Source organism: Vombatus ursinus, unplaced genomic scaffold, assembly GCF_900497805.2.
Source record: "Vombatus ursinus unplaced genomic scaffold, bare-nosed wombat genome assembly UNPS02007822.1, whole genome shotgun sequence".
NCBI lineage: Eukaryota > Metazoa > Chordata > Mammalia > Diprotodontia > Vombatidae > Vombatus > Vombatus ursinus.
Window position 1 is genome coordinate 53,986 of NW_020947600.1, and position 23,407 is coordinate 77,392.

Consider the following 23,407-nt stretch of genomic DNA (forward strand, 5'->3'; position numbering starts at 1 on the left):
AAGTAGATGACACTTGAAAAAGCTACTATAGTCATTAAACGTATAGTCTCAATCTTGGACAAGAATTCACAGCTAATTTACTGTTATTCCATGTCTTAGACAACAAGTCACACAGTGACACATAGGAATCTAGAATCCAGAACTTTTTGTCCAGTGTTATCTAATCTTTGGAGTCAGGCTACCCCTCCAGGGAGCACCAACAAACAAATGATGCGACAAACAAGATGACTACATACAGTCAGTCTATAAACTCTTCCAAGTGTCCAACTGTTTCTAGAATACAGGCTTGGGTATGATTATAGTTACCATCCCTCCATACCTTCCACATAGTGGGAAATAAATGTTTCATGAGTCTTAGACAATAGTCTGAGAAACACAGGGCTAGAGAACAAATATGATTTGTTTCTCTTTTTATGTTCCAGTTGATGGTTCCTGTCTGGTGTTACTGGCAGGTGAAGATATTACGAATGACACAACCCACTCTAAGGGACTCAGAGTTTGGCATGGAATTAACTGCTTTTGAGGAAGACCCAATGATTTAGCTCAATGGATAAGACACTCATAAAATCAGGTTGGATAATTGAGTTAGGATTCACAAATATCTTAATGGTCTAGGAGACTGTAACATATCTAAAAAGATGAAATATCATGGGCCAAAAAAAGAGATAAAGTCTTACACTTGGGTTAAAAATCAATTTGGTAATTATAAAATGAAGCTTATGTAACTAAATAGCAGTTCATTTTAAAGAGATTGAAGGGATTTGAAAGAGGCTGGACACTAGAAATATGTGTCTGCTGGTATAAATAAATCCTGTGGTCTGTAATTGTGTCTGAAAGGGCAGTCTGCCTCCCTGGATGCTAAAGGAGAGGGAGAACTGAAACCACGTAAGAAACAAGAAACCTTAACTAGCTGTGTAACCCTGGGCAAGTCACTTAACCCAGATCACCTCGAAAAGAAAGGAAAAGAAAAGAAAAGAAAAGAAAGAAAAGATCCATCTACCTAGGGGAAGTTGTGAGGAAAAGGTAAAGTAGAGCCACAACTGCTGCAGGTTCCTGACTGCCTTGTGCCAATTGGCATGCTTTAAGAGTGTGGAGCTGAGGATATTCTGACTGGGATACAGAGACCGTATAATTGAGATGAGTGCAAGACAAACAGGGACGTGTAGAGGCTGCAGCCAGTTGTGCTACAGAGATAAAGCCCACTGAAGTCTACCTCTTCCTACTGTCCTCTTTTTCTATATCTAAGGAAAACCAAATCTCCTTTAGAGGCAACTAAGTGTTGCACTGGATAGAGGCCTGGGTCTGAGGCCAGAAAGACTGAATTCAAATCCAACCTTGGACCCTTACTAGCTATGTCACCCTTGACAAGTCAATTAACCTCTGTCTGCCTCAGTTTTCTACCTCCCAAGGCTGTTGTAAGGATCAAATAAAGCATTTAGTATAGTGTCTAGCACATGTGTTTAATAAATGCTTGTTCCCTCAATCCCTTCAACAAGTCTTGTTTCTTAGGAGCCTCTTTGCTTTTACTTCTACCAGTTGTTCTAAAAACCAACCAACCAACCAGTTTTGTCTAAGTTCCAATTGACCTTATTACTGTACTTAATTGTGTATATGTTGAAGTATCCAGGGAAAGAGGGATAGATTTATACAATTGTTGGAAATATTGCCAGCATGAGGGCTCAGAGTTAGAATGAAATGAGATGTCATGACTTCATATTTTATGGCTTTTCCAAATGAGAGAGTATGTGTATATACCTAGACCAGGGGTAGGAAACCTGTGGCCTCCAGGCCAGTGCAGCCACGAGGCTGTAGGTTTCCCACCTCTGACCTAGATCCATTAAACCTTAGGCCTTCCTGATAAGGCAAAGGAAGGAGAGCTAAAAAGGGTTCTAAGTGGCTTAGAGTTTTATTTTCTGTAGCAGTTGTCTCAGGCAACTTTCCTCCCCATTGTTTCTCCCCCACAGAATTGAAAAGCAACCCATTCTCACGTGGAAAGGCAAGCAACCAGAATGTTGAAGGGCCTTTTAATGTTGGGATTTGCCAAAGACAATGGGGGTGTTTAACCTGGAGAAGATAGATCAAGGATGTGATCACTGCTTTCACGTATTTGAAGGGTGTTACATGGAAGAAGGATTTGATTTGTATTATTTTGCCCCACAATGCAAAACCAGGAGCTATGAGTAGAAATTTTCAAGAGGCAAATATAAGATTGATGACAAGATAAACTTTCTAGCAATTATACATTCTCTAATGTGAATTGGGCTGGCTTAGGAGGGCATGGTTTCCCTAGCTTTGATGGTCTGATAAGTCTCCTAGCTTGTTTGGGATTTCATTGGAGGTATGGGTTGGACTGGACAACCTCTTTAGACATAGTAACAAAACTTTCCAACTCTCAAATTATATGATTCTGTATGGTTTTCGTTTCTGGGCAGCACATTTGAAAAACAGCTTAATGAGCAGAAAGTGATCCTGAGGAGGGAAACTAAGAAATAAACATAAGGGCCTTGAAAATCCATAGAAGGAAACAACAAATTTAGGCTCAATTGAAGGAAAACTTCCTAATAATTAATGCTATTCACTAGAGCGTATGTCCCACCCTGGAATGTAGTGTAATCTGTTTCTCTTCACAGTGGTCAGCTATGTTGTAGGCAGGAGGTCCTTTCCAAATCCCAAATTCTCCAGTATTACCTCCAGAATGCAAAATCTATGTGATGGTGGCTCCATGAAAGTTTACTTTATGTGGCAGCATACAAATAGGGACAAAAAGATACAATGTTTGATCTTGAGGTGGGAAGCAATAGAGTGCCACTGGAGGCTTTTGAGTAGAAGAATCCATATATTGGCAACAGAGGGAAGGATATAGTGGCCACTGGAAGAACCGTAGAGACGTTGCTGAGATGGAATACATACAACAGTCGGAGGGGTAACAAAACAAAACAAAACAAAACAAAACAAAACAAAACAAAACAAAAACCCCTTAAAGAATTCAAAATCTCCCAGATCTATCATGCCCATAACTGTTTGTCCTTGTTCCCTTAAGGGAACAGTTTTTTTTTTTGATTTAAATATTCATTTTTTATTAAAAACTAGGCAGTTTTTTTTTTTTTTAAACACTTTTGATCAGCCATTCCTCTTTCCAATTCTGGTCATTACACTGTCTTCTTCAGGGTCCCACAAGGTCTTTACTAATGGTTAACTTCCTTGAACAGCTTCGTATTGTTATGTAAAGTGTTGTAACAAAAGTCTAGAAGTCTGGAGGAGCTGGGAAAGAGAAGTAAGTGGAAAGAGCGAAAGAAGACCTTTTGTGTTGGAAGAGTCAGAACTAGAGATGTACATTTGAGAGTCGACGACGTTAGGAGTGGAACTGGAAATTAATACAACGATCTTAAATGTTACGTCCCTGGGTGGGCTTGAACCACCAACCTTTCGGTTAACAGCCGAACGCGCTAACCGATTGCGCCACAGAGACCTCGCTGCCCAGAACTTTTACCAGACCAAGTAGGATAATTTCCCTCCCTGCCCCTCTAAAGCAAACTAACAATAAAACAGGGCAACAGAGTCCCTCCAGTGCGTACAAGCTTCAGAGTCATCATTTTGAATAAACGTAATCCGCCAAAATACCAAGAAGGAATCAAAGGATTCGTCTCCCTCCTGAGACCTAGAGATACGATTACGTAGCCACATAGATTTTCATTACTGTATTTTCATTCCAACCAGAAAAAAAGAAAACCATCAATCTCGCCTTCCTGGTCCCTCCCCATTCTTTCCCTCCCATAGTCTGGGCACAGTCCGTCGGCTTCTCTAGGTATGTATTTGTTCCAGGTTTCGAACACAATCATGCGAATCTTACAGGTTTCTCGGGGTTCACGCTCATCTCAGGACACTTTAGGGAACCAGGATTCCGGTTTTTGTTTTAATAAATTCTGCTTTTAGAATATTTGCCGTGGTCTCTGTGGCGCAATCGGTTAGCGCGTTCGGCTGTTAACCGAAAGACTGGTGGTTCGAGCCCACCCAGGGGCGTGTAGTTTTAAAAACCATGGAGACCGTTAAAGAACTCTTACCGTTAGTGGGTTTTAGTCACAAACCTCAAAGATTGGGAAAAATTATGAAGGGAGACTAGGAGAGTGGTATGCTCTTGATGTGGAAAAAGGAGGAAGAAATAGGGGGAAAACAGTATTAAAGCTGCTGAGAGTTACAGACAGCGGTGAGGACCAAAAGTTATGCATTTGAGGAGACCAGACACTGCCTCCCAAGGTGTTACAGAAGATATCTTTGAAGTTCTGTGGATTCTCTATCTGTCCTAGCTCTTCAACCTGTCTCCTCTTCCTTCCCAGAGTCACTATCCCATCGCCTCTCATTCAAGTCCTCAGTACCACCCATCTAGGCTATTTTCATCGTGTAGTAGCAGGTCTTCAGGTCTCCAAACTGTGCCTTTCCCTTAGCTGTTGCAATTATCATTCTTATTCATATATTTGGGTACCACACTTCTGCTTAAAAAAAAAAATCATGGCTCCTGATTCTTTTTTGAGAACATTTCAAATTGTGTATCTTTGTTTTCCTCTTCACCTCCCCCCTACCCCAATTTAATTTCGTTCTCTCAGTGTCTCAAAGGAACCAGTTGAGTCTGGAGTAAAGACCTTAGCTCAAGTCTGACCTCAGATTACTCTGTGGTCCTGGGCAAGTCACCTAACCTCTCTCAGCCCCAGTTTCCCTAACTGCAAAATGGAGATCATAATAGTACCTACCTACCAGAGTTGCTGTGAGGATCAAACCGTTAATACTCATAAAAGTATCTAGCAAGTAGTAGGTGCTTAACAAATGCTTGTTTCCTTCCTTTCTCCCACAAAAGAGTAACTCAGAGTCCAGAGGATAGGAAGTGAAAAAAATGAGGTAAATTCTCCCTCTGCCTGAAATCTGGGAGCTTAACCTCTAGGTTCCTTTGAGAATATAAGTGAATGCTAGAGAGGAAACGTGAGAAGTAGGTCCAAGCAACCTTGGAGATGTAGAGTACAGGATTTGTATGTATGAGGCTGCCATTTGATAAGTAGTATTTCCATCTGCTTTTGCTTTGGTTTCTTTAGGGACTTGAATTTGTCCAGCATTGCAAGATGAGTCTTAATTTTCTGCCTCTCAAGTTCTTTCTTTTCCCACTATATCAGCACAGAAGGAGGGCATCTATCCCAAACTTCAGAAAAGTTAAAAGGTAAGTAAAGTCTCTGAACCTTCTCTGAGTCAGCCCCTTGGCATGAGGACTTGGAGTCTAGTATCCCATTTCAGTTCTAATAGAACTTAAACATCATTTCCTTGGAGGACGAAGGAATTCTTTTGAAATATACTTTTAGTATTACTGATTAGATCTGCTCTAAAGCTCATGAAGATTTGATCTCTACTGTGATTTGGAAGAAATAGTAGTGTGGATCAAAAACCAAGCATATGAGCCAAAAGGGATATTACTTGTTTAAACAAGGGTCAACAGCTCACCTCCTGACAAAGAAGTGATTGATTTTAAGTGAGGAGAGACGGAGAGACTCAGACAAAGATATTGCCAGACTATACAGACGTGTAATAAGGGTTTTATTTTTTTCTAACTTTGTTGTTTAATATTTGTTGGGGGTGGTGGTGGAGAAGTAGTGAGAAGGACAGATGCTCCCCCCCAATATTTTTATTTAATTAAATATTTCCCAATTACATGTACAAAAAGTGTTAACATTCATTTTAAAAAATTTTGAGTTCCAAATTCTCTTCCTTCCTCCTTTGTCTCCCCACTCCTTGAGAAGGCGAGCAATTTGATATTGAATAATCTGTGAATTCATGCAAAGCGTAGTTCCGTATTATACAGGTTGTGAAAGAAAACAGAAATAAAAAACTAAGAAAAATGAAGTACAAAAAGTATGGTTCGATCTGTATTTAGACTCCATCAGTTCTTTTTCCGGAGGTGGATAGCATTTTTCATCATAAACTTACTGAGGTTGGGGATATAGCTCAGTGGTAGAGCGCACGCTTTGCATGTGTGAGGCCCCGGGTTCGATCCCCGGTATCTCCATCGGTTTTTTCCAGGATTCATCTCAATTTCTGGGTCTTATCCATCTATAATCAAGCTGTTTTTCTAGAGGAGATTTCTCTGGCCAGGCGGCTCCCCTCTGAATACTCACTCAGGGTTAGGAAAACTAGAAATTTAGGAAAGACAGTGCAACGAAGAACTTCATTAGTTCCACTGAATCACAGTTCATCTCAACTGGTAGGGTCTCCATCAAACAGCACTGCTGCACCATCCAATACTTGGAACCAATAGAGAAATTTCGAATGCACTATACTTTCCACATATGTCCTTCGGACACGGTTCCGTGTTACTCTCTAGAACGGTTAGATCAGTTCACAACTCCACTTTAGTCTGAATTAGTGAGGACAGATTTTTTATTAAAAAATGCTTGTTAATTAAAAATAATGAATAATAAATTTTAACATAATCATTCTTGGGCCTCAGTTTCATCATCTGTAAAGTGAAAGGAGTGGACTACATTATTTGTAAGGTTCTTTCCCTCTCTAAATTGTTATGTTTTTATGAAGTGTTGAGAGGTAGTGCAAGGTAGTAGGTAAAAATGGGGTCTCATAGTTAGGAAGACTGCTTCCAGTGTCCTATCTTTCACACACTGTAGCTTTGTGACCCTATCTATACACTTCTCAGTGTCCCAGACACATCCAAAAGACCCTAAGTCCAGGATTTTAAATTTATTATGTTCTTTAAAGAAAAACAATAGGGAAGAGATCCATGAATGTGACCACAATACTCTTCTTCTGCGTGTATGGAAACACTCATGCATGTTGATGCTTGTCAGGGTTTTTTTTTTTTTCAAGTAATAAAAAATGAGTATTTAAATCAAAAAAGGAAACAAAGGAAAAGTGAATTAGATTTTTCTGAGCACTGCTCCTACTGTGCTGGTGCATTCTGGGGGTTCTGTTTCTCTATGTTTTACATTTGAATGCATTTTGCTTCATAAGTGTCCTTCTACTGTCAGAGATTGTACCGTCACATGGATTTGAATGGTCAAGTTTGGTTTAAGATACAGTCTATTTGTTTGTGCTCTTCAAGCCCACCTAGGAACCTGAGTTAGCCTCTTGAAAGTAGTTACTACCGAGCAAAGAAAATATAGAATTCCCCATTCATTTTCCTACATCTTGCTTTATCCTGCTTTTGCTTTATCCTGATGGCTTCAATTTTTCTCATTTCAGCAATTTCATTCCAAGGCTTCAACTCCTTAAAGTGATTCCCATATTTATATCTCTGGTCCTAATTTCTCTTCTGCATTACAGAGACACAAATACTTTCCTGCATGATATCCTCATCAGGTTGTACCCTCTCTTCAAAAAACAAAAATAAAAACTTAATCCTTTCAAAAGCGAGGTCATTGTCTAACCTTTCTCACTTCTACCTACTCTCTCGTGCTCCTCATTCTGACCCCACCATCTATCTTTGGCACCACCATACACTAAGCCTCTCCATAAAATGTTTCCATTACAAGTGTTCGTGTGGATTATCTGTGCCCAGAACTGTGTTGGAGACTTCTGAGCTTATTTTGGTCTTATCAGTCACAGTTGGACACCATACCTTGGCACCAACGTAATGATCTTATTTTGGGAGAATGGACAACAACCAACCAACCAACCAGTCAACCAATCAACCAACCTTAAAACGATTGAAATGTGGAGAGAGAAGAGGAGATGTGAATAATGTGAAGATCCTTCTGTAGGGAGAGGACATTATAGAGAGAGTGTGATGTCCTTGAAACAGAAAGGGTTTGGGATTTGAGGTGAGGTATGGTCAATGCTTTTTAAAATAGAGAATTCCAGGTAAAAACTAAATAATGTAGATATGGGAGAATTGGAAAATCTGGAGAATGGTGATGTCAAAGAAGAGACCTTTGACTTTTCTCTCTCCTCCACCTCTCATGTCTAATTACATATCAGATTTTGGGGATTCTCCCTTGGCCAAGTCTCTAAAATCTAGTCTCTAATCTGTTCCGTAGCAAACAGTGACCTGGACTGTGCAAGAGGTCTTCCCATCGCCAGCCTATTCTCCTCTCTGCTGCAAGAGAAAGAAAAAAGTTCCTATGCTCAAATATCTTCAGGACTTCATTGCTTTCCATTTCTAAGTGAAAGAAACAATAAAAATAAATAAAATAAAAAGATAATGTGGGAGCGTACATTCAGGGGCAGAAAAAGAGATGAAGAATTTGTTGATTGTTGGAGTACAAATAGTATTGGAATCTCTTTGAGAGACACCACTCATCCCACACCATCCTTTCTGAGAAAATAGGTAAGAACCAGATGGAAATATAACGAAAAGGTACTGTTAAGTTCGGGAATATAGCTCAGTGGTATATAGCTCAGTGGTAGAGCGCACGCTTTGCATGTGTGAGGCCCCGGGTTCGATCCCCGGTAACTCCATCGATTTTTCCCAGATTCATCTCAATTTCTGGGTCTTATCCATCTATAATCAAGCTGTTCTCGGGCCAGGCGGCTCCCCTCTGAATACTTACTCAGGGTTAGGAAAATAAGGAACTGTAGGAAAGACAGTGCAAGAAAGAGCTTCATTAGTTCCACTGAATCACAATTCATCTCAACTGGTAGGCTCTCCATCAAACAGCACTGCTGCACCATCCGATACTTGGAACCAATAGTTAGAGAAATTTTGAATGCTAGGGGATAAGTTCACTTACTCTGGCACTATACTTTCCACATATGTCCATGTCATCATCTGTGGTGAGATTGAGGTACTCATTGCCAGAGCTAGCTCAGCGTTTGGGAGACTCCGAAAGAAAGTGTGAGAGAGAAAAGCTATTAGGGTGCATACCAAACTGAAGGTCTACAGAGCAGTTGTGCTGACTTCATTGTTGTGTGCCTGTGAAACCTGGACAGTATACCAGTTCCACTCCAGAAAATTGAACCACTTCCATTGGAATTATCTTAGAATGGTTCTGAAGATTACCTGGCCATCTATAAGGTACGGGACACTGAGGTCCTCTCGCGAGCTGAACTGCCAAGCATTCAAACTCTACTGAAAAGAGTGCAACTTCGATAAAGCTGGCCCCCTAGCTCGAATGTCAAACTTGCGTTTACCTAAAAGACTATTTTATGGAGAAATGGCACAAGGCAAGCGCTTGTACAGAGGTCAGGAGAAGCGGTACAAGGCCTCTCAGGGCCCTTCTGAAGAACTTCAGTATCGATTTTGAGACGTGGGAGAAGTTGGCAAAGGACCACCCAGCATGACATACTCACATCAAAGCAGGCTCTGTGGTCTTTGAGCAAAGCAGAATCGCAGTAGAACAAAGGAAACTTGAGATGCGCAAACGTAGAGACATCTCTCTCCCAAATATTCAAACGGACTATTTGTGTCTGACCTGTTAGAACCTTCCAAGCCCGTATGCGTCTGTCGGCTACAGTCAAACACATTATATCTTGCCCCCAACATCTTGATGCTTCGGTGTCGAATACCAACAGTAAACGGCACAGAGCTGCTTCTGTGGCGAGGTTCCCTCCAGAGAGTTCAGGGTGTCCCGTTGTCCAGGACTCTAAAGCAGGAAGTCTCACGACGACAAGCCGCTGAGGCTGATTATTCTGTGTAGTGATGTTTCTGGTTACAAATGGTTCGATTCTTTTTCCTGAGAACTCACTTGTGGTCCATCAGCAGACTTCCTCTTATCCCACGGAAAACTTCTTCACGTGTGCAAGGAATAGTGACATTTAGGTGATGAGGTGGATAAGTGGTTAGAGAGATGAACTTGCACACCCATTATGTTGCCCACGTCTGGATGGCGTTCCTGTTGCTATATAAAGTCGTCGAGACACCCAGGAAGTTATATCACTTCTACATTCCTGAGATTCGGTGGAGCCAAAAAGCACACTGGAGAAGCGATAGATTGATCTTCAGACGGACTTTCCTTTCGGGGACGCCTTTCTTCTTCTGATAGGGAGGAGTGGGAACCGGTCGGCTGACCCACACCCAATATTCGGGTCTCGATCAGAGTTAAGTAAGGAAATCAAAACTGGAGAATGCAGGCATCGATTCCGCTAATTCTCGCTTAAGATAGGCGAGTGCTTTTCCATTTTAGCTAATCTGTTGACAAGTTAGTCCCAACAGAATACAGAAGTACGTCTCGGAACCGCCCATTCTCACAAAGATCGCTGTTAAAAATAGTGTAGTTGCCTTTAAGGAGGAAATCACTTTCGATCACTTAAACGACTTCACCCATCTAAAGTAAAATGCCCTTATAAGTACAAAGGCATATGAGGATCTTGAGGCAAGAGGTGGCGGAATGGCTAAAGGCAACGGACTGCGAAAGCAATTAGGCGCCGCTGGCTGGTTCAGTGGATACAGTGCTGGGCCTTGAGTCTAGAAGACTAAAATTCAAAATCGGGCCTCGGACATTTACTTAGCTCTATGGACCTGGGGAGTCTCTCAACTTCTGTCTTCCTCGATTGTGAAACAGTGACAATAACAGCACCTCCCTCCAACGGTTTTTGCGAGGATCAAAAGGGATAATATTTGTAAAGTGCTTAGCACGTGCTTGGTACCTCGTAGGCTCTTAATAAGTGCTTGTTTCTGTCCTGTATTCCATTGTCCCTCGGCAAGCACGTATGAAGTTTTTGCTCTCGCTCTTCCCAGCGGCTTATTTCTGTCTTCCTGAATTTCCATTAGGAGCATTTGCTGAGGACTAAATAGAATAACCTATTCTTGAAGCTGGGAAGGACATTGGAGGAAGAAGCAGGGTGTTCCTAAGGGCCTGATTCCTGTCGAGCCGCCTTTCTCCTGGAAGTATGGAGGAACGGGAAAGGAAAGAGTCTGATGACCTATATGTAAGGAGATGGAGGAAGCAAAATTGGAGGATGCGGGCATCGATCCCGCTACCTCTCGCATGCTAAGCGAGCGCTCTACCATTTGAGCTAATCCCCCTTCCTGATTAGGGGGGGCAATCTATATCTAACTGAATTTAGAAGGCCATACGCCATAGTGTTTGACCTGTCTATTTCTGAGAATCTAAAACCAAAAGAATTGTGGTAGGTAGGGGAGATTAGAGACCTGAGGAAAAACAGGGGTGGAGGAAAGCTTTGGGAGGGGCAAGTATACACAGAGTCGTGGGTAGTCTTGAAGGTAATGACTGACTTCGGGGGGCCCAGCCTTTCTAGGAATCCTCTTCTGGAGTCCGTGAGGAATCCTTGGGGGACGAAGCATCTTAGGTGGATTTCGAGTGATTCGTCCCTAGGACTACAAGGCCTCCTCCTTAATTTGAGGTATGTCCAGGTACTGTGTGAAATGTGTGTTTAATAAACTGGAGAAACTTCTTTTCCCTGTAGACTTTTGCTCATGTCTCCATCTCAACTTCTACTGACAAATTATTGTCCTGGGTTTAAACAAGCATCAACGTTAGTGACTCCACAATTTATTAACAGTGGAACAAGCAATATAGCAGACATAAATACTCGTTTTCCATGTATCACCTGTGACAAAGGTCACAAAGTCACTTTCAACCATCTACAAACTGCTGCCTTCTCATTTCTGAAAAGACAGTCCCACAATTCAATTCTGCATTAGCCAGTTCAAGTCTCTTCTCAAGAATTCTCTTGTTCTTTGGAACTGTAAGGGTTAAATTGAGTCCTCTGAAGATAGAACCTCTCATAGTCTTTTTTCTTTATCTTCAGCCACCATATATAAACATTCTCTCCAGAATAATGGTTAGATTCCGGATAAACAGCCACTCCGAATTTTTGTTGCCTTTTAAAGATAGAGCAACAGTTATTGACAGTCTCTGTGGGTGAGCTATTGAAATTTATGTTACTTGTGTAACTTGATGGTGAAAGTCATTCATATTTTTGGGTCCCAGAGAGCAGCATCAGGTGTGGGAAGGAAAGAGAATAATAAATAGCTAACAGTTTATATTGGGCTTACCCTAGTGTCAGGCACTTTGCTTATCACTTTACAATTATTATCTCATTTGAGCCTCACAACACCCCGGGAATGTAGGTGCTATCATCATCATCATCATCATCATCAATCATCATCATCATCATCATCACCATTTTATAGATGAGGGAAGTGGGGCAAACGGAGGTTAAGGGACTGGCCCAGAGTCACATGGCTAATAACTGCCTGAGGCTGAATTTGAACTCAGTTCTTCCTGATTCCAGGCCCAGCACTCTATCCATTAAGCCACCTATAAGCAATAATACATACTATGTGCTAGACATTGTGCTGACTCAGTGCTTTTTTTTTTTTTTTTAACAGAGCTTGTTAGTTTTTCAGGGAGTTTGAATCTGACAAGATAGAAGGGGGAAAATGCATAAAGTTGCCTCAAAATAGAAAGGGCAGATCCTGAGTTCCCCATACCTGAAGGTTTAATTGAATTCATGGCATGTTATTTCTTAAGTGCCTTGTCTGTGCCTTTGCTGGCCATACGTGCTGTTTGGGGGACTTTCACTCAGCTACTGGATGAAGCATCTTCTCTGTGCTGTCCCTTCGGATGCTGAGAATTTATGGTCATGTAAAGTGGGACCAGGAGAGACAATCAGATGGAAAGGTGTTTCCGAGTTTGAGACTATATTTGATTTGACTTCCTGAGCAATAGGGATGGAATAGGAATCTGTTCTAGGGATGAAACATAAGAAAAAGACCTAACATCTCCTGTACTTCTATATATCGAACATCAACAGAGATGTGTGTGGTTGGATTTTTTTTTCCTGTTGATGTAACAGCAGCTAGCATGACGGCTCTGTGGCTTAGTTGGTTAAAGCGCCTGTCTAGTAAACAGGAGATCCTGGGTTCAAATCCCAGCGGGGCCTTGAGTATTTTTATGCCCACAACTTCAGCATTTCCACTCTAATCTCTATGGGACAAGGAGATGAGGGTCTACTTTCTCTGGACCTTAAAAAGGAATTGAGACCAGTCACTTTCTTTAACCTTACCTGCTTAGGCAAATGACTTGAAACTGACCAGCCACATCAATTTGTCTACTTTTAAGTGGCTTGGAAAATTTAAAGTGACAATTTAGGCCTGGTGTAATAAACAATTTCCTAACAATGGAGCCATCCAAAAGTGAAATAGCCTTTCCAGAGTGATAAGAGGTTCTCTTTCTGGAGATGCCCCAAGTAAAATCAGAATTACCACCAGAGGGATAGATTATCTTGGGGGACATTAAGAACCACAATAATTTCACACTTTGATGAACTACCTACCTGGTGGGCTAATATTAGAAAGTCGCCAACGCCTTTTGAAGGACAAATTAAGTATAAGAAACTATGCAAGGACACAGTAAAATGGAAGATCTTATCCAAATGTAGTAACTACTACTTGTTCTTGCATGAGACCTGGTAGTTTTGTCTAAAAGGAATTCTTTCACAATTGTAAAAGTATTTGGTCATTTCCCCTTGTCAGCTGACCTGAGAGAAAGTTTTCTTTTAAGTCTGCTGTTGCATTCTAAATACTCTCCTTTCCTCCCTGGGCTGATACCTTTCTTTTGGTATCTCTCCTCTCTTTTGAAACTCCTTACTTATCTATCCTAAATTGCTGCCAATTTGTCGTGCACTTTGAGCAGGACTGAAAGGTTATTTTAAAAATCTAAGCCCTGTGAAGCTGAAAGCAACATTCTTTAACATTGTAGTAACCCAGAGTCATCTGACTTTCAAAAGGTCCCATTGTTCAGACTCTTAACAAGCACAGAAACTGAAACCACAAGAGTAGAGCACAATTAGAAGTCCGTAGCCTTAACCTCTCAACCACCTTATCTCCTGCCAAAGTCTATTTTGGGAACGTTTGGACATCAAGGTGAAGTGCAAGCGAATTAGCTGTGACAGGGGTTTAGAACTTGATAGGAAATATGAGGAAAGTGCACTATCTGCCCTGTATGCTTAAGAACCAAGAGAAATGGGACTTCTTGCATAAATGTCCCGAGTGACCAAACGCTATCTTTAAAGGATCTCCAAATTTCAAAGGGGTCTAAAAGCAGCGGGGAGGATTCCCACCCCCGCCCCCCTTTTCCAGAACCAGCACAAATGGGCCAAGCTGGAGCACGAGAGAAAAACTGCGGGTAAAAGGAGAGACTAGGACGAACAGATGTACTCTGTCAGACCACGAAATGAGAAGTTGTGACCAACAGGAGAGGGACGGCTTGGGAAGGGATATGAATGAACTGCTGTTTTTCGAAATTTAGCTAAGGGACCAGTAGGTCTTGCAGCAGGTATTTCACAGATGTGGGGTTGTATCAAGGAATAGAATTGAGAGAGGAAGAACCGAAGTAAGGGGCAAAAACTAAGGCCCCGCTGGGATTCGAACCCAGGATCTCCTGTTTACTAGACAGGCGCTTTAACCAACTAAGCCACGGAGCCGACGCGAAGAGCTGCTTTTGAATCGAGAGTAAAAAAAGCATTGCTCTTTTCTTTGCTGTTTCCTGTAGAGGAGACATTGTTAAGCCATGCAAGGAAGCTTTCCACTTTCACTTGTGAATCATCTCTAATTCAAATTCCTATTCTTTCCCAGTGGCTGAGGAAGCCGGAAGCAAAAACACAATCTCAAACCTGGAAGCACTTCCCTCCTCTTTCCTTCTGGTTGTCTCCCCTACTCCCATTTCACACAATCATAAACTTTCAGCATCGGAAGGGAAGCAGATATGCTTCTTCGTCCACTATGAAGATAAGAAAAAGAAAATAGACTGTGAGAGGTTATATCCTCAGAGAACCAAGTTAACTCTTATCGGGATTAAAAGAATTCTTGGGAGGAGACTAGAATTAGCGCAAGGCAGAATTGAATGGTGGGGCTGTCCTTCCAGAAATGAAGAGAAGAAATGGTTGAAAGTGGCTTTGTGACCTTTCGCACAGCTGATACAGGGGAAATAAATATTTATGTCTGTTGTATTGCTTGTTCCACTGTTAATAGAGTCACTAACATTGATGGTTATTTAAACCCAGGACAGTAGGATGTGAGTAGAAGTTGAGATAGAGTGATAAGCAAAAGTTTCTCTAATTTGTTAAACATACATTTCTCGAACGACTTGACAATTGCTATTATGCATGAAGAGATTGCAATGCCTTCTCTTTAATCTGAGTTCCAGCAGTGAAGAAATTATTTTGTTTTGGAAAAGACCTGTGATTTTTGTGGGTGTAGGGAACTCCCTGTACTAATCAACTCAGACAAGTGACTCTTCTGGAATTCATACTCTTAATGTGAGAGAAATTGCATGATAGATTGAGAGGGGACTTGCTAGGCTGTTTCTGAAGCGGACTCTGAATAGTAAGTTTCCAATAGCTGACTGTCCTGTAGGGACTCACTGCCTCTATAAGAGGTCGTCTAGGGAAGAAAAATGAATCATAAAGTGAAGATAGTCACTAGTGAACTGACCAATCAAGGAACTGGTCACCACTCAGACACCTTCACTCTTGAACCTTAAAGTCAAGTATGCTATGGTCCATGCAAATGTTTGTATTCTTTTCTTTATTATAGGTGTGCTGAAAAAAAATATCGAAGGAGGACTTTGAGAAAATTGCCGAAAATCTTCAAATATTCTTGTGACCATTAGGAATCTCTTTTTGGCTGATCCAGTATGTGTGTCCCTTTTAACCTCACCATCGCAAGCACCCCTTATCTCTTCTCTGGCATACCCCAACGCTTGATTCTGAGGGGCTGGGAGGAGTAAGTGTAAGCGCAGCTGGTAGGCCGACTTGAAAGTAAAGACTGGGTAGGAGGCTGACCTTTCGAGAACTCTTTCCTACCTGTCTCCATTCATGTAAGTTGAGCGCTTTTTCAGACGGCCCAGCCCCTTGAACTCAGAGAAGTGTCTCCTTTGATCTTTGACCGATCTTCCCTGGGAATGGATTACAGGCAATTCAAACTGGAGGTAGCGTTTCCCAAGGATTCCTCACAGATTCTTGAGGAAGAGTACTCAAAAGGTCAGCCTCCTACCCAGTCTTTCCTTTCAAGTCGGCCTACTGGCCGCGCTTGCACTTGCTTCTCCCAACGCTTTCCTCCCTGCTTCTTTTCCCGGCTGTTTCTGGTCTCCCGCAGCCGTCAAAAGGAATCGAGCTCTAATTTGGCCTTGAATTCTCAGCGTCAGATAGGATCCAGCACTAAGGTTTGTGGCCTTCTAGATTTTTATGAGGAAATGCTCGTCATTTTTAGGACGGGGGATTAGCTCAAATGGTAGAGCGCTCGCTTAGCATGCGAGAGGTAGCGGGATCGATGCCCGCATCCTCCAGTTTTCATTCCCAGCTATGTAAAAAAAGTATGTTGACTTGCCTATCTCCGAGTGAAACACGGTCTGGATGGCCAAGTCTGGATGGAAGAGCGCTATAAGAACCTATAGGTTCTTAAAGAGATTATATAAGCACGGTTTGTGGAGTTGAGGGCCTGGGTGCGTCTTTTGGGGGAAGAGAAGAGTAAGAAGTACGAACTGCCAGGCTCCTAGCGGCATAATCGATTCTCCCTCCATCGCCTACATGAGCCTCTCCGTCAACAGGCGCACTAAAGGTAGGCAGCCCTTTCACTCGTGAGTACATTTCACCTTGAAAAGGGGGAGATATGTGGGTGAATCGCGGGTGAATTTGATGTAAATGGTGTTTAATTTTTTTTTTAAACAGGAATCGTCTCAAGGATTGGCCATTTGGTAATAGCCTTACTCTGTCTGCTGCTTAAATACGGGCTTCTGGATTCTTGTTAGATGTGGCTTGTAAATTACGTTATCGTGGTGGGGGATTAGCTCAAATGGTAGAGCGCTCGCTTAGCATGTGAGAGGTAGCGGGATCGATGCCCGCATCCTCCAGTTTTAATTCCCAAAGCCGCATCAGAGAGGTAGGGTCTGAGGGTGTTATCAGTGTCCTCTTCCTCTGAACCACAGGGTTGGACATTCAACCCTAAGAAGCAAGAATGGAAGTAGGCACAAGTGAGGTCCGCTGCAGGGAAAAGAAAGACCTCGGGGTTGGGGAAGAGGGCAACAAAATGACACTGTTGACCCAAAGGGGAAAGCATGATATTTTTCATCTGACTGACTTCTTGAGAGTGTGAGAGAGAGCGGGTTTAGGAGGGGGGTTTTCTCATCTGTCTGCAGAAGTCTTCGCCTGGCTGTCTCGTTGACTACATGAGGGCCTACACTTCTCCAAAGGACTCTCATTGTAGCAGAGAGTGACATTGTGCTTTTTTGGGGCAACCTTTTGTTTTGGACATTCCTAAAATGTTAATAATTCAAAATCCCAAGCAGTGGGTAGGAGAAATAGCCCTGGGTGAGGAAAATCAAGATGGGAATTGATGTGCAAAAGTAAAGAGAGCCTTGAGAAAGAGAACTCCATGGAAGAGACAAGCTGGAGCCGAAACACCTCCCTAAGAAAAACTGGAGATGCCGGGGATCGAACCCGGGGCCTCACACATGCAAAGCGTGCGCTCTACTACTGAGCTACATCCCCGACAATACGTAAGCTGTCGCTAATTTCCTTAATTAAGTTCTAATCCGTTTTTTTCAGGCGCTAGAGCGAGTGGTATTACTTGAAGATACATCAATATCATTTAGATCCCAATGACCAAAGAATTTTCTCTCTCCTTTTCTATTCCTAAATGCTGGGCCATTCGTTACCGTTTTATGGAAGAGTCTCTTAGCACTCAGAAATGGTTATAGGGAAACCCAATGATAAATATTGAAAAACAAACAAGAGATCAAAAGCAAATGCAGTTGTAGCTATCGAACGGTGGCCTTACATATACTAAGAATCGGCTTTATATCTCCAGAGTGCCTCAGGTCAGGAGAAATTAGTTGGAGGGTTGAACTGAATTTTCCAAGAAAATCCTGCCCTGAGATGAACGTTTTATCTTTATACAGCTTTTAGAAAACTACTCGTCCCTGGGTGGGCTCGAACCACCAACCTTTCGGTTAACAGCCGAACGCGCTAACCGATTGCGCCACAGAGACGACGTAAAGTTCTACCTTAGCAGAACTGATCGTGGCAAAAACTGGAATCTTGTTCCCCAAAATGTCCTGAGAATGGGGTTTCCATTAGGACTGCAAGTACCCAAAGTACCTGAAACAAGCTCACGTTCAGAAAAAAAAAAAGTCATAGAAAGAGGCAAAATTCAAATCTTTCCGCCTGAGATTCTTCTTCCTTCACTTTTGGTCAAAGCAGGAAAAAATTCCAAACAGCTCACCTCCCAGCATCAAGCACTGGGTCTGTTTCAGTGGGTGGGGAAGCATCTTGAAGCTAATTATGCCCAAGCTCCAGGAGGAAGGGAATAAAAAAGGATGAAGAGAGACTGGTCGTTTTCTTCTGAAAAAAAAAATGTAGTAATAAGTATTCTTGTGACTGGTTTGTTGTGTCCTGGGTTCTCAGACAGGGAGTCATGTCTGTTGGGAGGAATTGAAATTCCTTCTTAGTGTTTTAGGGCTTATGTTTATTCAAAATTATGACCCTGAAGTTAGTAGACGTTAGAGATACTTTGCCATCCTCTTTTTTTTTTTTTAAAGGGTAGGTGAAAGAATCCCCTATTAAGTGTCCTACGAAACCTCCAAGAGTAAGGTCTCTGTGGCGCAATCGGTTAGCGCGTTCGGCTGTTAACCGAAAGGTTGGTGGTTCGATCCCACCCAGGGACGTGTTCGTTTTAGTTTACTAGTTTTTAAGGAAGTGGCAATTGCTTTCCCAGTCTCACTTACCGGCTTTTCTTTCTCACTTGCCTCCCATTCCATTCTCACTTCTCCGTAATGTTAACATCCCCTAAATCTTTACAATCTCGCCCTTTCTTTGTCTCCTGACCTACGAATTACGATGCTTTTCTAGATCTCCTCCACTGGCTTTCATCCTCCCACTTCTCTTTCACATTCCTTTTTCTGACTGGGATTTCTGTCTCTGACATCCACTATAGAGAGTGCAGGACAAGCGGCCAAAGAAAAGAGGGCAGAAGACAGAGAAAACCATTGAGGGAAACAGAAATCTTGGGGAAAAGTAATCCTCCAGAAACAGAAAGAAGAGTAGGTGATCGACTGTTAAAAAGTACCTGAGGAGTTAGGTGGTAGCTAAAAGCTGAAAACTACAGGGGGGTCCTCTTGTTGGGAAACACATTGTGGTACATGCATGTCATGAACTGTTATTAAGCCAGACGAAACGACCAAATGGGCCATCACAGAGGAAAATTGGTGAGACCTTTACGAACTGACGCCGAGTGCAGTGAAGAATTTATTCAATGATAACATTATAGAGAAAACCAGCTGTTAAACCAGTATAAAAATCAGATCGACAAGTTAATCATTAAATAAAATAAGGCATTTATTGAAGCTTAGAGAATTACAGTCCGGACCAACTACTGTCTTACTCAGACAGGGAAGTTCATTGAGGGGAGTTGTAACTAGAAATTATAAACACTCAGGAGGAGAGGCTAGGTCGATAGGTAGAATGTGTGGAGGGAGTGGCGTGGGGGGGATGGTCACAAGTTATTTACTGCAGGGTGATAGCACATTCCCAGAAAATCCACAGTATCGGTTTAGGCTGCTTCTAGCCAACAGAAGCAGGCCGATGACCTTGCCTGGGTCACAGAATAGCTGAACTGCAGGAAGAGAGGGGTTGCAGAAGTGTCCTTGGAGCTATATCTGTCCGGGAACAGGGGCAGTTAGAAGCTGCTGATTGCAGCAATGATTCCCAGGAGTTGACCTTGGGAGTAGTGGATGATTAAAAATTGCTAATTAGAACAGGGTAGGGGTCCCAGAGTTTTCCAGGGATTGACACAACATTGAAAAGTTTTAGAACTGATCAATAAAATGATAAACCACAAATCTAGATGACTGAAGAAGAAATATGCCACACTTCTGCCAGAAAGGTAATGAACTTTAAATGCAGAAAACACTAGTACACAAACTTCCAGGATGCATCATTTGCTGTAATTCACAGCCCTAATTATTAGCAAGTTTTCCCTCACATCCAGCTTAAATTTGTCTCTTCAAAACTTCCACCCATAGCTAGTCATTCTAATCTCTGGACTAAAGCCAAAGTCGAATTTCTCTTCCAAGTGATAGCCCTTAAAATATGCAAACAACTCAGTATGCAGCTATCTATGGCATGCTCCAAAACCCCTACCATTCCCCCATACTATTCAGTACATTAACACCTCCAAAGGGGACTTGGGGGGAAAAACAGTTTCTTTTGAGCAACTGGGAATATAAAAGCAACCAGACTCTTAAGAAACAAGAATTGGTCATGCAGATCCATCTTTCCCTGGAGTCAGATGAAGAGGGTAGTGGGAAGAGGCAGTGGAAAGGATTGTAGAATTTACTGGGTTCTGTCTCCAGCACACTTGGCAGTGGACCCCTAATCTTTCTGTCTGGCTTATATTGAGCCTGTCACATAGTCCAATATCACAATCATAGCATCCTCTGCCTCTCACTATTGTTGAGGTTTAGAGTTGGGACAGATAGCTTAGTAAAAGAATTCACTTAGACCTTCTCCATAATCATTGGAAGCTTTATTGATGCAAAAGCAGGGGCTAGTCCTGGAAAGAGTATTAGCAACTTACAAAGGCATAGGGGTCTGTTTTATCTTGCAAGATAAGGGGAGGAGTTGCCATGACACAGGATGAGGAAGATGAATGACAGGATAGGGGACCCAGAATAATGAAGATGGGAAATTTTATGACTCAGGATGAGGGGGACAAGGAATTTTTGTGGTCCAGGATTGGGGGGAAGTTTTATGATATCTCAAGACAAGACTGACTATAGGATGCCCTCAAGTTCAGGAGGGGCCTCACAAGGTGCTGGAAAAACAACCCTTAATTAAAATTTGTTTCTTTAAAAAGCTTTTAGCTTTTAGGGCACTGTTTGCTTTTACATCACTATCATTTTGGTTAAAGGAGGTTAGGCTGTAACTCTTAGCTTCCTTGTACTTGAGGTCAATTTCTCCTCAGTGATTCTGGTGAGGCTGGTTGATGGTGCAATGGTATGGCTGATTGTTTAGGGTGGGAGTCACAGTCCCTTCCCCACTGCACATATTTGAAATCTGTCCAAGGATTCTGGAATAACTTCTCTTAAATAAGAGTGATCAAACAAATTAGGTTATCTTAAAGGGAAGGAGTTTCTCGTGAATTGAGTTGAAGAAGAACCTGGGTGAGAGGCGTGGGTTATGCCATGAACAGTTTCCTGCATAAGACATGGAGCAGTTAGTTGTAAATTAGCTGTGAATTCTTTTCCAAGATTGACATTGTATATTTAATGATAGTAGTACCTCTGTGAAATTCCATTTAAGCCTAATGACATTTCTAATGATTTCCAGAATCACATTAAGCACAAATACTATTGTGGGATAGTGTTTATTACTGCTTTACATACTTGACTTAAAATCTCATAATTGTACTTTTCCCCTGAAGAATTCTTAAAGAACATGGAAAGGTAGAATTGCTTCATCACTTGGAAATAATACCAATTCACATTTATGTAGCCCCTTTAACTTTGTAAAATTATTTCCTCACAATAACACCACACACAAAATATAACAGGTACTGACCAACTGCTGTAGTCTGTAAATTGGAATATGACCTGTCAAACAGCAAAAAGATTGAGAAATCATGGTTATGTTGAGGTTTAGGGGTTTAAGGGTGCTGGAACCCTGAAATCATGACACACAGGTCCTGCCCAAATGAATTTGACCCAAGCTTTCTTTCAGCAAAGAGAAGGTTTATTAGAACATCCATCACATTGGGCAGACTCTTAAGGACCCTAAGCATTTGTATCACTAATGTGAGCTGGTCAGATCTTAAGAATCCAAGCAGTGGCTGGATCTTAAGAATCTCAGCATTTGGCTAGATTTTAAGAATCAGAGCACCTTAATGGAGACAAGATAGACCTTATATACAAAAAGACAGTGGGAGAGATCTAGGAGTGGCCAAGTAGTCCATTACCAAGAGGTAATGGAACTCCAGGGATCTGGACCACTTGGCCAAGCAATGGAGCCTAGCTAGGATTAAGGGTGGGAAGTGGCTGGGGGCCATAAGGAGGTAAGAAAAGGGAGGGCTAGGCTAGGTTAAGGGTAAGGGAGAATTGGGAGATTGGGCATAGCCACAATGAAAGGCCAGTTGATGGGATTATAGACTCAGGCTAATGCCAGAGATTTGGCCACATGGGAAAGTCCAGGGTTTTACTTTTTGGGGTCCAGATTCCATCCTCATCAGCTACGTGGATGAAAGCCATCTAATCTCTGTTCTCCCTCTCCCTTCCACTCAACAACCCTCAAATGTACTAGGGATCCAACAAAAGTTGGACAAGCCTGTGATTACTCATCCAAAAGATCCAGAGGCTTAAACAAACACAACACAATACAACAACACAATAACAACAAAATCTTATTTACTTCTACTAACACTAGTCCAGGGGAGATTCACTATTTTAGTAAATCACAGTACAAGTTATGTTATAGTTCACGGATGGGACATGCTTAGTGCATGAGTTCAAGCCTGTCCACCTCTTTCTTGGTGCTCCTGAATTGCATTCAGGTAAACAAAAGAGAAAATTCAATTTAACTTAATTTCACTTGCCTATACAGATCTATGGAGATGGAAAAAATTTGTGACCAAACAAGAGAGAGCATTACAAAATGTAAAATGGATAATTTTGACTATATTAAATTTAAAAGATTTTCCACAAGCAAAACCAGTGCAACCAAGTTTAGAAAGAAAGCGCAAAGTTGGGATTTTTTTTCCACAGAAATTGTCTCTGATAAAGGCCGTGTTTCTCATATATATAAAGAACAGAGTCAAATTGATAAAAATACAAGTCATTCCCCAATTGACAAATGTTCAAAGGGCATGAACAGGCAGTTTTCAGATAAAGAAATCAAAGCTATCTGTAGTCATATGGAAAAAAAATGCTTTAAATCACTATTGATTAGAGAAATGCAAATTAAAACAACTCTGAGGTACTAATGGGGATGGGATCTGAACCCCTAAAAGGAAAATACCAGGTCTTTGAGATCTGGACCCCAAAAAGAAAAACCCTGGTTTTCCCAAATCTCTGGCAATTCCCTGAGGCTGTAATTCACTTAACTGGCCTTTCATTGTGGCTATTGCCCAATCTCCTAATTCCCTTCTGTTACCTCCTGATTTCCCCTGGCCACTTCCCACCCTTAATCCTATCTAGACTCCATTCTCCCTTGACTATGTGGCCCAGGTCCTTGGCTTTCTGTTCACCCCAGTTTACTGGCCACTTCTATCCAGATCCTCCTTAGATCCCTCCTCCAGTCACCCCAAACTACTTGGCCACTCCTAGATCCTTCCGACAGTCTTTCTGTATGTAAAGTCCATCTTGTCTCCATTAAAATGCTCAGATTCTTAAAATGTGGCCTGCTTGCATTAGTGTACAAATGCTTAGATTCCTTAAGAGTCTGACCAATATGGTGGATTCTTAAAATC

General features: G+C 41.9%; 12 non-coding genes across 12 annotated transcripts; 7 read left to right on the top strand and 5 right to left on the bottom strand.

Moving 5' to 3' along the window:
• Window positions 1-3,395: 3,395 nt before the first annotated feature.
• Window positions 3,396-3,469, bottom strand: TRNAN-GUU. Its single transcript has one exon. It is a non-coding gene; the product is annotated as a tRNA-Asn (tRNA).
• A 477-nt stretch (window positions 3,470-3,946) lies between these two features.
• On the top strand, window positions 3,947-4,020 carry TRNAN-GUU. Its single transcript has one exon. It is a non-coding gene; the product is annotated as a tRNA-Asn (tRNA).
• A 1,951-nt stretch (window positions 4,021-5,971) lies between these two features.
• On the top strand, window positions 5,972-6,043 carry TRNAA-UGC. The gene has a single exon. It is a non-coding gene; the product is annotated as a tRNA-Ala (tRNA).
• A 2,329-nt stretch (window positions 6,044-8,372) lies between these two features.
• Window positions 8,373-8,445, top strand: TRNAA-UGC. Its single transcript has one exon. It is a non-coding gene; the product is annotated as a tRNA-Ala (tRNA).
• A 2,433-nt stretch (window positions 8,446-10,878) lies between these two features.
• Window positions 10,879-10,951, bottom strand: TRNAA-AGC. The gene has a single exon. It is a non-coding gene; the product is annotated as a tRNA-Ala (tRNA).
• A 1,809-nt stretch (window positions 10,952-12,760) lies between these two features.
• Window positions 12,761-12,834, top strand: TRNAT-AGU. The gene has a single exon. It is a non-coding gene; the product is annotated as a tRNA-Thr (tRNA).
• A 1,468-nt stretch (window positions 12,835-14,302) lies between these two features.
• TRNAT-AGU lies at window positions 14,303-14,376 on the bottom strand. The gene has a single exon. It is a non-coding gene; the product is annotated as a tRNA-Thr (tRNA).
• Window positions 14,377-16,165: 1,789 nt separating this feature from the next.
• TRNAA-AGC lies at window positions 16,166-16,238 on the top strand. The gene has a single exon. It is a non-coding gene; the product is annotated as a tRNA-Ala (tRNA).
• Window positions 16,239-16,729: 491 nt separating this feature from the next.
• Window positions 16,730-16,802, top strand: TRNAA-AGC. Its single transcript has one exon. It is a non-coding gene; the product is annotated as a tRNA-Ala (tRNA).
• A 565-nt stretch (window positions 16,803-17,367) lies between these two features.
• On the bottom strand, window positions 17,368-17,439 carry TRNAA-UGC. Its single transcript has one exon. It is a non-coding gene; the product is annotated as a tRNA-Ala (tRNA).
• Window positions 17,440-17,865: 426 nt separating this feature from the next.
• Window positions 17,866-17,939, bottom strand: TRNAN-GUU. The gene has a single exon. It is a non-coding gene; the product is annotated as a tRNA-Asn (tRNA).
• Window positions 17,940-18,540: 601 nt separating this feature from the next.
• TRNAN-GUU lies at window positions 18,541-18,614 on the top strand. Its single transcript has one exon. It is a non-coding gene; the product is annotated as a tRNA-Asn (tRNA).
• The last annotated feature ends 4,793 nt before the right edge of the window (window positions 18,615-23,407 follow it).